The sequence below is a fragment of the Oncorhynchus masou genome, chromosome 14 (assembly GCF_036934945.1).
Source record: "Oncorhynchus masou masou isolate Uvic2021 chromosome 14, UVic_Omas_1.1, whole genome shotgun sequence".
In the NCBI taxonomy this organism is placed as follows: Eukaryota; Metazoa; Chordata; class Actinopteri; order Salmoniformes; family Salmonidae; genus Oncorhynchus; species Oncorhynchus masou.
In genome coordinates this window covers 906,304-920,689 of record NC_088225.1, presented here as the reverse complement: position 1 = coordinate 920,689, position 14,386 = coordinate 906,304, and the positions used below count along the sequence as shown (strand labels likewise).

Here is a 14,386-nt window from a genome sequence, read left to right as displayed (position 1 = left end):
CATAAATAAAGCCAGACTATGGTTTGCAACTGCACATGAGGACAAAGATTGTACTTTTTGGAGAAATGTCCTGTTTGGCCATAATGACCATTGTTATGTTTGGAGGAAAAGGGTGGAGGCTGAAGAACACCATACCAACCATGAAGCATGGTGGTGGCAACAAAATGTTGTGGGGGTGCTTTGCTGCAGGTGGGACTGGTGCACTTCACAAAATAGATGGCATCATGAGAAAGGAACATTATGTGTATATATTGAAGCAGCATCTCAAGATATCAGTCAGGAAGTTAAAGCTTGGTTGCAAATGGGTCTTCCAAATCGACAATGACCCCAAGCATACTTCCAAAGTTGTGGCAAAATGGCTTAAGGACAACAAAGTCAAGGTACTGGAGTGGCCATCACAAAGCCCTGACCTCAATCCTATAGAAAGTTTGTGGGCAGAACTGAAAAAGCGTGTGCGAGCAAGGAGGCCTACAAACCTGACTCAGTTACACCAGCTCTGTCAGGAGGAATGGGCCAAAATTCACCCAACTTATTGTGGGAAGTTTGTGGAAGGCTAACCTGAAACACTTGACCAAGTTAAACTATTTATAAAATAGGTGCCTCTATTTGAGTAATTACGGTTGTCATGTGAATTGTATATGCTTTCCAATTGGTCTGTTTGAATGAATTGTTTGAGTGTTCTGATTAGTGGCAGAAGTGGCTCAGCAGAAAGCACCTCCACCTGCTCCTACAAAATTGTGGTTTATTTCCTGGAGTGGCAGAAGGGAAAGAGTTGTTGCTGTCTCACACTAGACCTATGGTAGCTTGCTAACTTCCATCATGGAGGACATCTTCTATATAGTCTCTGTGTTAGCTGTAAGCATCTGGAGTACACTTGTTTGGTTGTGTAGACTTGCAGACAGCCAGCGAGGTAATTCTTGTGCTTTATATGTATTGCTACATTTAAAGGGCTTACCTATTTATTGCATGTGCACTTTAGTCTGAAGACCTTTTGATATTTAATCCTTATTGAATACAGGATGTGCTTTGCTGTGTTTTACACTATGATCTGGTTTGCGGTGTTTTCCACCAGTTTGCTGTGCATACCAGCCATGGTTGTCCTTAACCAACTCCTCTGCCTTCTCTCGCAGCTTGTGAACCCATGTCTTCACCGTATTGTCATCCCTACTCTGCTGTGTGTTATGATCCAGTCCATGGTATATGTGTTACCACACATCTCCACCAGCCACCGAAGGGTCTCCCCAGCTGTGCTGAACTCATCCACAAATGTTCCTTCCGGTAGCTGGTCGACCCCAGTGAAGAGCACCATGGTGGACCTCCAGGCCCCTCCTCCTAGGTGACCCATCTGCTTCTCTGCAGCCTTCCTGTGGCCCTCTAAAGGGCTGCGACACGGAGACCCCCAGAAGAAGCGTGCGGGGCCCTGGGGGGCAGAGTGTGTCACCCACACACAGTCCCTCCTTGCTCGCCTGCTCCGGTGGGGCCCCGGTGGCATTATTCGCTGAGTCACGGGGTGTTATTCAGGGTGGGGTGTCAACTACGGTGATCTGCCTTCCACAGACTTCCCCATGGCCAATGGTATTGTGGACAGTCTCTGTCCCGGTTTGGTAGACCTCCTCACCTAGAATGGTGTTCCCTGTAGTTCTTTTCTCAGCTCCTGCCCCCCCCCCAGAGAGAGAGCTCCACAAGATGCTGGCAGTCCTCTTCTTCTGGGCTCTCATTCTATCGCAAAACATTTTACTCTATCCCATCTCTGACTCCTCCACTCTCGCTCTCCCTTCCTCTTTACTCCACCCTCTCTAATGGTTTTTCCCTCACATTCCCGTATCTCGTCAAACTCAGCCTTAAAGAGAACAGATTGTACACAATGCAGACTGGAAGGCAACACAGTGCAGCACTTCTCTGGACAGGGACTTATTATTCAGATGACGCATATTAGGGAGCTGCTCCCACACAGGAATTATGTTGCTGAAGATGGTGGGGACTGGCTGGGGCAGGACTGGACTGAAGTTACAATGGTTTTCTGTTGTTAGTCCTGGTATATTTGACAGATTCTTCATTGAGTATGCAATACTCCAATTACTAGGGTTAATCTGTGTCCTGGAAACATGAGTGAAGGATGTTTTGTTGCGAAATAGGATGCCGATTCCAGATTTAATTTTAGATTGGAGATGCTTAATGTGAGCCTGGAAGGAGAGTTTACAGTCTAACCAAACAACTAGGTATTTGTAGATGTCCATATATTCCGAACCGTCCAGAGTAGTGATGCTAGACAGTTGGGCAGCGATTGGTTGAAGTGCATGCATTTAGTTTTACTTGCATTTAAGAGCAGTTGGAGGCCACGGAAGGAAAGTTGTATTGCATTGAAGCTCGTCTGGAAAGAAGGGCCAGAAATATACAGAATGGTGTTGTTTGCATAGGGGTGGATCAGAGAATCACCAGCAGTAAGAGCAACATCATTGATATATAGAGAGAAAAGAGTCGGCCCGAGAATTGAACCCTGTGGCACCCCCATAGTGACTGCCAGAGGTCTGGACAACAGGCCCTCCGATTTGACACACTGAACTCTCTCTGAGAAGTAGTTGGTGAACCAGGCGAGGCAGTCATTTGAGAAACAAAGGCTATTGAGTCTGCCGATAAGAATGCGGTTATTGACAGAGTCGAACGCCTTGGCCAGGTCAATGAATACGGCTGCACAGTATTGTCTTTTAAAGATGGCGGTTATGATATCGTTTAGGACCTTGAATGTTGCTGAGGTGCACCCATGACCAGCTCGGAAACCAGATTGCATAGCGGAGAAGGTACTGTGGGATTCGAAATGGTTGGTGATCTGTTTGTTAACTCTGCTTTCAAAGACCTTAGAAAGGCAGGGTAGAATAGATATGGATCTGTAACAGTTTGGGTCTAGAGTGTCAGCTTTCCAATCTTTGGGGATCTCAGACGATACGAACTAGAGGTTGAACAGTCTAGTAATAGGGGTTGCAAAAATTGCGGCGGATAATTTTAGAAAGAGAGAGTCAAGATTGTCTAACCCAGCTGATTTGTAGCGGTCCAGATTTTGCAGCTCTTTCAGAACATCGGCTATCTGTATTTGGGTGAAGGAGAAATGGGAAGGCTTGGGCAAGTTTGTGTGGGGTGTAGAGCTGTTGACCGGGGTAGGGGTAGCCAGGTGGAAAGCATGGCCAGCCGTAGAAAAATGCTCAATTATCTTGATTTATTGGTGGTGACAGTGTTTCCTATCTTCAGTGCAGTGTGCAGCTGGGAAGAGGTGCTCTTATTCTCCAAGGACTTTACAGTGTCCCAGAACATTTTGCAATTAGTGCTGCAGGATGCAAATTTCTGTTTGAAAAATCTAGCTTTTGGCTTTCCTAACTGCCTGTGTATATTGGTTCCTAACTTCTCTGAAAAGTTGCATAACGCGGAGGCTATTCGGTGCTAATGCAGTACGCCACAGGATGTTTTTGTGCTGGTCAAGGGTCTGGAGTGAAGGTCTGGAGTGAACCAAGGGCTATATGTGTTCCTGGTTCTACATTTTTTGAACGGGGCGTGCTTATTTAAGATGGTGAGGAAAGTACTTTTTAAAGAATAACCAGGCATGATGAAAGGATGTCAATATCCTTCCAGGATACCCGGGCCGGGTCAATTAGAAAGGCTTACTCGCTGAAGTGTTTCAGGGAGTGTTTGACAGTGATGAGGGGTGGTCGTTTGCCCGCGGAACCACTACGGACGCAGGCAATGAGGCAGTGATCGCTGAGATCCTGGTTGAAAACAGCAGAGGTGTATTTAGAGGGCAGGTTGGTCAGGTTGATATCTATGAGGGTGCCCGTGTTTACGGATTTGAGGTTGTACCTGGTATGTTCCACAGCGTTGATGAAAATAGATCAAATGATTAGGTGGGCACATGGGCTACTAACAGCTTACTACACAGCATACACTTAGTATACTATTTCTTAGCTACAGTATACATATATCCCCTGCATACTACATCATTTATGCTGCAGCATACAATACATTTTTTTTGGGGTGGGGGGGCAGCCACTCCATTGAATAGCAGCAGGCTAATGTTAGTGGTTGCTTTGCAATGCTTGCAGTTCGCCACTGATTCCTTCCAAACGACTCATTGTTGAATTTGCAATTTCCAACTTGTGTTATCTTTATGTCCAATGGCCGATGAGCACAGATAAGTTTTATCTATAATTTCTCATCATTATTTATCTTCATATGACAAGGACTAAAAAGAATTTGCCAGTAGACTGTCGACTTGATTCATGATGATGACTGCTAGCTAGGATGTTCACATGATCTGTCCAATCAAAGCTACATATAACGTGATTTGACGTCATTTTATCTGTGGCCAATGACCTTGAGCCTTCGTGGAAGGGCACTTGTAATATAACTCTATGGCAGGACCCAAAGGGCTACATTTTTGGACGTCTACCCTTACTAAGGACTTCAACTTGGCGATGACTTACTGACCCCATGAGTGACAGAACACAGAGCCAATCACGGTGCAATGCTCCTATTTTCTGCTGAGCTAGGCTGAAACACCTGCATTTTGGAGCTGCCTTCCTCAAGAAAACAAAAAAAGAGACCATGTGTGGATGCAGCTTTATTAACGAATGATATATATGTATTTTTTACATTGTTCGCAAACTGATATGTAACACGTATTAATGTCAAAATAACATGCAAAACAGGGAAGCCCCCCAAAAATATTTTTATAGATACAGTATATATGTATTGCCATATGTTGTTTCCATGAATTTCAGTGCAATTAAACATTCAAATAACATCATGTGCATGTATTTTTAAGTATGTGTTCTGCAATGCACTACTGGATAAAACTTTCAGTAAAGCATTAGAAGTGTCAGAGTTGCGATATTTCAAATAAAAAGTTAATGTTAGATTTCAATAATACACGGCAGTGCTGTCTCACAGAACATCCATGACTAAAATCCAGTTAGGTATTGTTCTGACGACACAAACCAAAGTCTGGTATAATGATTAGATTGATGTGATTATTTTAAGAGTGCCTTTTATCTTTAGGATGCCCAGCACACATGCATTTCTAAGACCATGTATTCATAATGCGTAGTTGCATTTGTAATTGCCGTAACTCCTTGAGGGAAACAATGGCAACTGGGTCGTTCTTGAATTGCTGTGGCATTTGGGGATTTTGGAAACATCCATTCTCTAGATAGGAATTTTTTAAATGTACAGTGGGGCAAAAAAGTATTTAGTCAGCCACCAATTGTGCAAGTTCTCCACTTAAAAAGATGAGAGAGGCCTGTAATTTTCATCATAGGTACACTTCAACTATGACAGACAAAATGAGAAAAAAATCCAGAAAATCACATTGTAGGATTTTTTATGAATTTATTTGCAAATTATGGTGGAAAAAAAGTATTTGGTCAATAACAAAAGTTTATCTCAATACTTTGTTATATACCCTTTGTTGGCAATGACAGAGGTCAAACATTTTCTGTAAGTCTTCACAAGATTTTCACACACTGTTGCTGGGCAACACAGACTTTCAACTCCCTCCAAATATTTTCTATGGGGTTGAGATCTGGAGACTGGCTAGGCCCACTTCATCTGGGAGAGTGGTGGCAGAAAAATAACCTCTTACTCAACGCCAACAAAACAAAGGAGATGATCTTGGACTTCAGGAAACAGCAGAGGGAGCACCCCCCTATCCACATTGACAGGACTGCAGTGGAGAAGGGGGAAAGCTTCAAGTTCCTTGGCGTACACATCACTGACAGTGTGGTGAAGAAGACGCAACCTCAGGAGGCTGAAGAAATTTGTCTTGGCCCCTAAAACCTTCACAAACATTTACAGATGCACAACTGAGAGCATCATGCAACCCTGCACCTTAGAGGCTGCTGCCCTCTATACAGAGACTTGGAATCACTGGCCAAACTGAGGACAACCATCTCTGCAGCACTCCACCAATCAGGCCTCTATAGTAGAGTGGCCAGACGGAAGCCACTCCTCAGTAAAAGGCAGCTTCAAGTTTGCCAAAAGGCACCTGAAGGACTCTCAGTCTCTGGTCTGAGCATCACATCTGGAGGAAACCTACCACCATCCCTACGGTGAAGCATGGTGGTGGCAGCGTCATGCTGTGGGGATGTTTTTCAGCAGCAGGGATTGGGAGACAAGTCAGGATTGTGGCAAAGATGAACAGAGCATAGTACATACAGATTATTGATGAAAACCTGCTCCGGAGCACTCAGGACCTCAGACTGGGGTGAAGGTTCACCTAACAACATGACCCTAAGCACACATCTAAGACAACACAGGAATGGCTTCCTGACAAGTCTCTGATTTTCCATGAGTGGCTCAGCCAGAGCCTGGACTTGAACCAGATCAAACATCTCTGGAGAGACCTGAAAATAGCTGTGCAGCGACACTCTCCATCCAACCTGACAGAGCTTGAGAGGATCTGCAGAGAAGAATGGGAGAACCTACCCAAATACAGGTGTGCCAGGCTTGTAGTCATACCCAAGAATACTTGAGGCTGTAATCACTGACAAAGGTGTTTCAACAAAGCACTGAGTAAAGGGTCTAAATACTTATGTAAATGTGATATTTCAGTTTTTTGGTTTTATACATTTGCAAACATTTCTAAAACCTGTATTTGCTTTGTCATTATGGGGTATTGTGTGTTGACTGATGAAGGAAAAAACTATTTCATCCATTTGAGAATAAGGCCGTAACGTAACAAAATGTGGAAAAGTAAAGCGGCCTGAGTACTTTCCGAATGCACTGTATAACAAAACAATGCTTGACAAAAACAATCATAACAACATACACTACCGTTCAAAAGTGTGGGGTCACTTAGAAATGTCCTTGTTTTTGAAAGATTGCCAAGAAACTGAAGATCTCGTACAACGCTGTGTACTACTCTCTTCACAGAACAGAGCAAACGGGCTCTAACCAGGATAGAAAGAGGAGTGGGAGGCCCCGGTGCACAACTGAGCAAGAGGACAAGTACATTAGAGTGTCTCCCGCAAAACACCAGTCTCAACGTCAACAGTGAAGAGGTGACTCTGGGATGCTGGACTTCTGTTCTTTTGCCCATCTTAATATTTTATTTTTATTGGCCAGTCTGAGATTTAGCTTTGTCTTTGCAATTCTGCCTAGAAGGCCAGCATCTCAGAGTCGCATCTTCACTGTTGATGTTGAGACTGGTGTTTTGCGGGTACTATTTAATGAAGCTGCAAGTTTAGGACTTGTGAGGTGTCTGTTTCTCAAACTCAGCACTATAATGTACTTGTCCTCTTGCTCAGTTGTGCACCAGGGCCTCCCACTCTTCTTTCTATTCTGGTTAGAGCCAGTTTGCTCTGTTCTGTGAAGGGAGTAGTACAGTCGTGGCTAAAAGTTTTGAGAATGACACAAATATTAATTTTCACAAAGTCTGCTGCCTCAGTTTGTATGATGGCAATTTGCATATACTCCAGAATGTTATGAAGAGTGATCAGATGAATTGCAATTAATTGCAAAGTCCCTCTTTGCCATGCAAATTAACTGAATCCCCCCAAAACATTTCCACTGCATTTCAGCCCTGGCACAAAAGGACCAGCTGACATCATGTCAGTGATTCTCTCGTTAACATAGGTGTGAGTGTTGACGAGGACAAGGCTGGAGATCACTCTGTCATGCTGATTGAGTTCGAATAACAAACTGGAATCTTCAAAAGGAGGGTGGTGCTTGGAATCATTGTTCTTCCACTGTCAACCATGGTTACCTGCAAGGAAACACGTGCCGCCATCATTGCTTTGCACAAAAGGGGCTTCACGGGCAAGGATATTGCTGCCAGTAAGATTGCACCTAAATAAACCATTTATCGGATCATCAATAACTTCAAGGAGAGCGGTTCAAATGTTGTGAAGAAGGCTTCAGGGCACCTAAGAAAGTCCAGCAAGCGGCAGGACCGTCTCCTAAAGTTTATTCAGCTGCGGGATTGGGGCACCACCAGTACAGAGCTTGCTCAGGATTGGCAGCAGGCAGGTGTGAGTGCATCTGTACGCACAGTGAGGTGAAGACTTTTGGAGGATGGCCTAGTGTCAAGAAGGGCAGCAAATAAGCCACTTCTCTCCAGGAAAAACATCAGGGACAGATTGATATTCTACAAAAAGCACAGGGATTGGACTGCTGAGGACTGGGGTAAAGTCATTTTCTCTGGTGAATCTCCTTTCCGATTGTTTGGGGCATCCGGAAAAAAGCTTGTCCGGAGAAGACAAGGTGAGCGCCTCCATCAGTCCTGTGTCATGCCAACAATAAAGCATCCTGAGACCATTCATGTGTGGGGTTGCTTCTCAGCCAAGGGAGTGGGCTCACTCACAATTGTGCCTAAGAACACAGCCATGAATAAAGAATGGTACCAACACATCCTTCGAGAGCAACTTCTTCCAACCATCCAGGAACAGTTTGGTGACGAACATGCCTTTTCCAGCATGATGGAGCACCTTGCCATAAGGCAAAAGTGATAACTAAGTGGCTCGGGGAACAAAACATTGATATTTTGGGTCCATGGCCAGGAAACTCCCCAGACCTTAATCCTACTGAGAACTTGTGGTCAATCCTCAAGAGGCGGGTGGACGAAATACCCACAAATTCTGACAAACTCCAAACATTGATTATGCAAGAATGGGCTGCCATCAGTCAGGATGTGGCCCAGAAGTTAATTGACAGCATGCCAGGGCGGATTGCAGAGGTCTTGAAAAAGAAGGGTCAACACTGCAAATATTGATTATTTGCATCAACTTCATGTAATTGTCAACAAAAACCTTTGAAACGTATGAAATGCTTGTAATTATACTTCAATATTCCATAGTAACATTTGACAAAAATATCTAAAGACACTGAAGCAGCAAACTTTGTGGAAATTAATATTTGTGTCATTCTCAAAACTTTTGGCCACGACTGTACACTGCGTTGTACGAGATCTTCAGTTTCTTGGCAATTACTCGCGTGGAATAGCTTTCATTTCTCAGAACAAGAATAAACTGATGAGTTTCAGAAGAAAGTTCTTTGTTTCTGGCCATTTTGAGCATATAATCGAACCCACAATTGCTGACGCTTGTGGCAGATGAATCAGAATTAGTTGTGTAACATAGATTATTAAGATGTCTTATCTGCGTAATATGCTTATGTGATATACTTGTTATTAGAATGTATCCCTTCGGACTCTGGTGTTGGCAGTTGCACTTCTTCCCTCAGCTGGGGCTCAGTCACCTGGGGCCCAGAGAGGGGAGAGGTCAGGCTTGTTTTTCACATGTCCCTCGTGTTATGCAGAATATCAGAAAGGGAAGAGGACAGGAGGGAACATTGTCTTCATATGTGAATGTGTCTTTACCTATTCTAAACCATGTGAAGGGATGGCGTGATTAATGGGGAACCAATTACTGGTTTCCACAATGTGTGTGCGCCAGTCCCTGCCTCCTTTGGCCTTGGGGGATGTTTGTGATAGTGTCTGGAGTTGACTATTTATTTATGTCATTGGTTGAGTTGGTGTTTTTGTGCTATGAGTACCAGGAACGAGATTGGAACCTCGTCTTAGGGACCAAACTGAACGATAATTCATAGCGAATGCTATCTGGCTACGGGATACTCCTTTCTCATTTAAAAAGTCCCCCCTTGTGATTCATTCTATGTATCTGTTGTTCGTCATGTAGGTTGAAATGGGGTGTATCTTGGCTATAAAAGACCTTTGTACTTTTGTCTCACCACTCTTAGAAATGGTGAATCGTTGACAAGTCATTGCTATTGCAAAGATTTAGTTTAAGTATAACTCTGACTTGTGTGATAAGCTTGTCTCTCCTCATTTGATAGTAAAGAAATGAACCACCACACGCTCCAGATAGTCAACTAGTCTAAAGAAGGCCAGTTTTATTGCTTCTTTAATCAGGACAACAGTTTTCCGCTGTGCTAACATAATTTCAAAAGGGTTTTCTAATGATCAATTAGCCTTTTAAAATGATAAACTTGAATTAGCTAACACAATGTGCCATTGGAATACACGAGTGAAGGTTGCTGGTAATGGGCATCTGTACGCCTATGTAGACGTTTCCAGGTACAATAGTCATTTACAACATTAACAATGTCTACATTGTATTTCTGATCAATTTGATGTCATTTGAATGGACAAAAATGTGCTTTTCTGTCAAGAATAAGGACATTTCTAAGCGACCTCAAACTTTTGAACAGTAAGTGTTTGAATTTCATCCAGAAGTGAATTAATGATAGCAGGGAAAGAAGAGTGCAGTTCAGTATCATCTACTGTCTACTCACTCTGTATTGGCAAGAAGGCCTCATCACCGTTCTCTCTGATCATTTCCTCTATTTTGTCCAGCAGATCTAAGATGTTCCTTGTGTCCTTCCCCGGCATCTTGCTGTCCACCACGTGATAATAGTTCCCACAGTATTCCAACAACCTGTGGAGCTCCCGCCCTCCCCTCTGAATGTGCTCCTCAACGGGCGTTCGGCCCAGCCAATCCCCGCAGCACCATAGTGTGGAGACACGCCCTATCACCAAACAGGCCCTCCAGGTGGGCCTCCAGGGTCCGCCTCTTGCGTGAAGTGAGGGTGGAGATGATGGGCAACACCAGGAGAAGGGTGTGGGGGCCAGGCCGGAGGAGGGTGGCCCCTCGCTTTGACTCCTGTCTGACGTGTTTCAGGGTGCGTCTTATGGAGAACCAGTCCCAGCCGCCTCGGCCTGCCTCCTAAGGCTCTGCTCCGTCTCTGTCCCCGACTCAAAGTCCCGCCGGCCCAGGATGGTGTTCCCTACAGAACTTTTTCCCTCTCCTTTCCACCCCAGCAAGAGGACCCTCAGCTCTGAGAGAGATAGAAAGCTTTATATCGTGTAGGTTATTTATTCAAACCTTAATGAACTTTTATGAACTATTATGCCAAGTATACAAAACTCTGTAACAACGTTAACCGGTGTTATTAAATTAACCGTTGTTAAAAACTTTTTTTAAGAACCCTTTTAGGTCCCAGGTAGAACCCTTTAGGAGTTCCATCGAGAACCCTTTCCACAGAGGGTTCTTACATGGAATCCAAAAGGGTTCTTCAAATGGTTGTCCCGTGGGGACAGCCGGAGAACCCTTTTGAAACCCTTTCTTCTAAGAGTGAAGGCAATAAGAGCTGGTCACCTCTGGGAGGCCCTCCGACCATCCGCAGCCTCTGCCTCTCCCTCTCCTCCCGCTCCTTTCTCATCCGCCTCTCTTCCACCGCCTTCCTTTGCCTGCTCGTCCTCTAGCAGAATCAGTTTGTTTTACTGGAAAATACCAGCCATGGTTTTGCTTAACCTGCTCCTCTACCTTCTCCAGCAGCTCCTGAACTTGTGTGTTCACTGTGTTGTCATCTCCACTCTGCTGTGTGTTACTATCCAGGCCATGGTATCTGTTACCACACCTCTCCACCAGCCACTGAAGGGGCTCCCCAGCTGCAATGAACTCCTCTACGAACGTCCCCTCAGGTAGCCGGATAACCCCAGTGAAGAGCACCATGGTGGACCTCCAGGGCCCTCCTCCTAGATAACCCAGCTGCTTCTCTGCTGCCTTCCTGCGGCCCTCTGTGAAGGGCTGTGACACGGGGACCACCATCAGGAGCGCGTGGGGCCCCGGGGGACAGAGGGTGGCACCGACACATGGTCCCTCCCTTGGGGGTGACTAGAGAGATATACCTGCTGGAGCGTGTGCTACAGGTGGGAGATGCTATGGTGACCAGCGAGCTAAGATAAGTGGGGGCTTTACCTAGCAGGTCTTGTAGATGACATGGAGCCAGTGGGTTTGGCGATGAGTATGAAGCGAGGGCCAGCCAACGAGAGAGTACAGGTCGCAATGGTGGGTAGTATATGGGGCTTTGGTGACAAAACGGATTACACTGTGATAGACTGCATCCAATTTGTTGAGTAGGGTATTGGAGGCTATTTTGTAAATGACATCGCCAAAGTCGAGGATTGGTAGGATGGTCAGTTTTACAAGGGTATGTTTGTGTTTGGCAGCATGAGTGAAGGATGCTTTGTTGCGAAATAGGAAGCCAATTCTAGATTTAACTTTGGATTGGAGATGTTTGATATGGAAGTCTGGAAGGAGAGTTTACAGTCCAACCAGACACCTAAGTATTTGTAGTTGTCCACGTATTCTAAGTCAGAGCCGTCCAGAGTCGTGATGTTGGACAGGCGGGCAGGTGCAGGTAGCGATCGGTTGAAGAGCATGCATTTAGTTTTACTTGTGTTTAAGAGCAATTGGAAGCCACGGAAGGAGAGTTGTATGGCATTGAAGCTTGCCTGGAGGGTTGTTAACACAGTGTCCAAAGAAGGGCCAGAAGTATACAGAATGGTGTCGTCTGCGAAGAGGTGGATCAGAGACTCACCAGCAGCAAGAGCGAACTCATTGATGTATACAGAGAAGAGAGTCGGTCCAAGAATTGAACCCTGTGGCACCCCCATAGAGACTGCCAGAGGTCCGGACAGCAGACCCTCCGATTTGACACACTGAACTCTATCAGAGAAGTAATTGGTGAACCAGGCGAGGCAATCATTTGAGAAACCAAGGCTGTCGAGTCTGCCGATGAGGATGTGGTGATTGACAGAGTTGAAAGCCTTGGCCAGATCAATGAATACAGCTGCACAGTAATGTTTCTTATCGATGGCGGTTAAGATATCGTTTAGGACCTTGAGCATGGCTGAGGTCCACCTATGACCAGCTCTGAAACCAGATTGCATAGCAGAGAAGGTATGGTGAGATTCGAAATGGTCGGTAATCTGTTTGTTGACTTGGCTTTCGAAGACCTTTTAAAGGCATGGTAGGATAGATATAGGTCTGTAGCAGTTTGGGTCAAGAGTGTCCCCACCTTTGAAGAGGGGGATGACTGCAGCTGCTTTCCAATTTTTGGGAATCTCAGACGACACGAAAGAGAGTTTGAACAGGCTAGGAATAGGGGTGGCAACAATTTCGGTAGATCATTTTAGAAAGAAAGGGTCCAGATTATCTAGCCCGGCTGATTTGTAGGGGTCCAGATTTTGCAGCTCTTTCAGAACATCAGCTGAATGGATTTGGGAGAAGGAGAAATGGGGAAGGCTTGGGTGAGTTGCTGTGGGGGGTGCAGTGCTGTTGACCGGGGTAGGAGTAGCCAGGTGGAAAGCATGGCCAGCCGTAGAAAAATGCTTATTGAAATTCTCAAATATGGTGGATTTATCAGTGGTGACAGTGTATCCTATCTTCAGTGCAGTGGGCAGCTGGGAGGAGGTGTTCTTATTCTCCATGGACTTTACAGTGTCCCAGAACTTTTTTGAGTTAGTGTTGCAGGAAGCAAATTTCTGCTTGAAAAAGCTAGCCTTGGCTTTTCTAACTGCCTGTGTATAATGGTTTCTAGCTTCCCTGAACAGCTGCATATCACGGGGGCTGTTCGATACTAATGCAGAATGCAATAGGATGTTTTTGTGTTGGTTAAGGGCAGTCAGGTCTGGGGAGAACCAAGGGCTATATCTGTTCCTGGTTCTAAATTTCTTGAATGGGTCATGTTTATTTAAGATGGTTAGGATGGTTATTTGAGCTCTCCAAGGCAGAAAGGTAGTGAGCGATATATAATTTCCTGTTTTAATGTTTATGCTGTCAGATGACCAGAGAAGAGAGAGCTATTACTGACAGTAGCTCCTGTTGGGATTGTCCATGGAAGAGTGCAGATTAATATCTGTAGCAAAACATAGAAGTGCAGAGCTACAGAATTAAACTCACCTACCGGTACCAAATGCAGAGCCAGTGGAGACTGTAGCCATTTTGTCTCTAACCTCTTGTTTTCTTTCTCACCCCTCCACCTTCATGCTTTTCCCCTCCTGCTCCTTCAAGGGATACCAGTCGTCTGTCATATGGTGTATCCTGACTGGTCCACAGAATGCTGGCAGTCAAAAAGGTTTCCTCTTCTCGTCTCTCTCCATCTCATTCCCACTCTCATTCAATCGCAGAACATTTTACTCTAACCCCCCACACCCTTTCTCTCTCTCTCTTGCTCACTCTTTCCACTTTCTCTCTTTGTCTCTCCTTCTCCCTCTTCCTCCCCTTTTCTTTCTCCCGTTCTCTCTGTAGGTCTTTCTGTCTTGCCCCCCCTCTTCCCTGGAAGTACGTTTTTTTGGGTGTGCAAGACTTGACATCAGAAGAGTGACAGGGTGTGTTAAGTGGTGGTGTCCCATCCTTTCAGGTTGTCAGCCTTAGTTAGGACTAAATAGATGTAAATAGTCGAGTAGGGTTGTGTTATTTTTAATTATTATATATAGCATTTTTTTGTGAGTGTTGTTAGATGGTAGGGTATTTGTTTATTTTTTCAAGCAAAGTATAAGGGAGTTGTACTCCAGTCGAGTAGATGGCGGTAATGCAACATT

The 14,386-nt window shown here is 44.9% G+C and overlaps 1 pseudogene; it reads right to left on the bottom strand.

The window, feature by feature from the left end:
- Nucleotides 1–3,650: 3,650 nt before the first annotated feature.
- On the bottom strand, nt 3,651–13,876 carry LOC135554851 (GTPase IMAP family member 4-like; annotated as a pseudogene).
- Between the last annotated feature and the right edge of the window lie 510 nt (nt 13,877–14,386).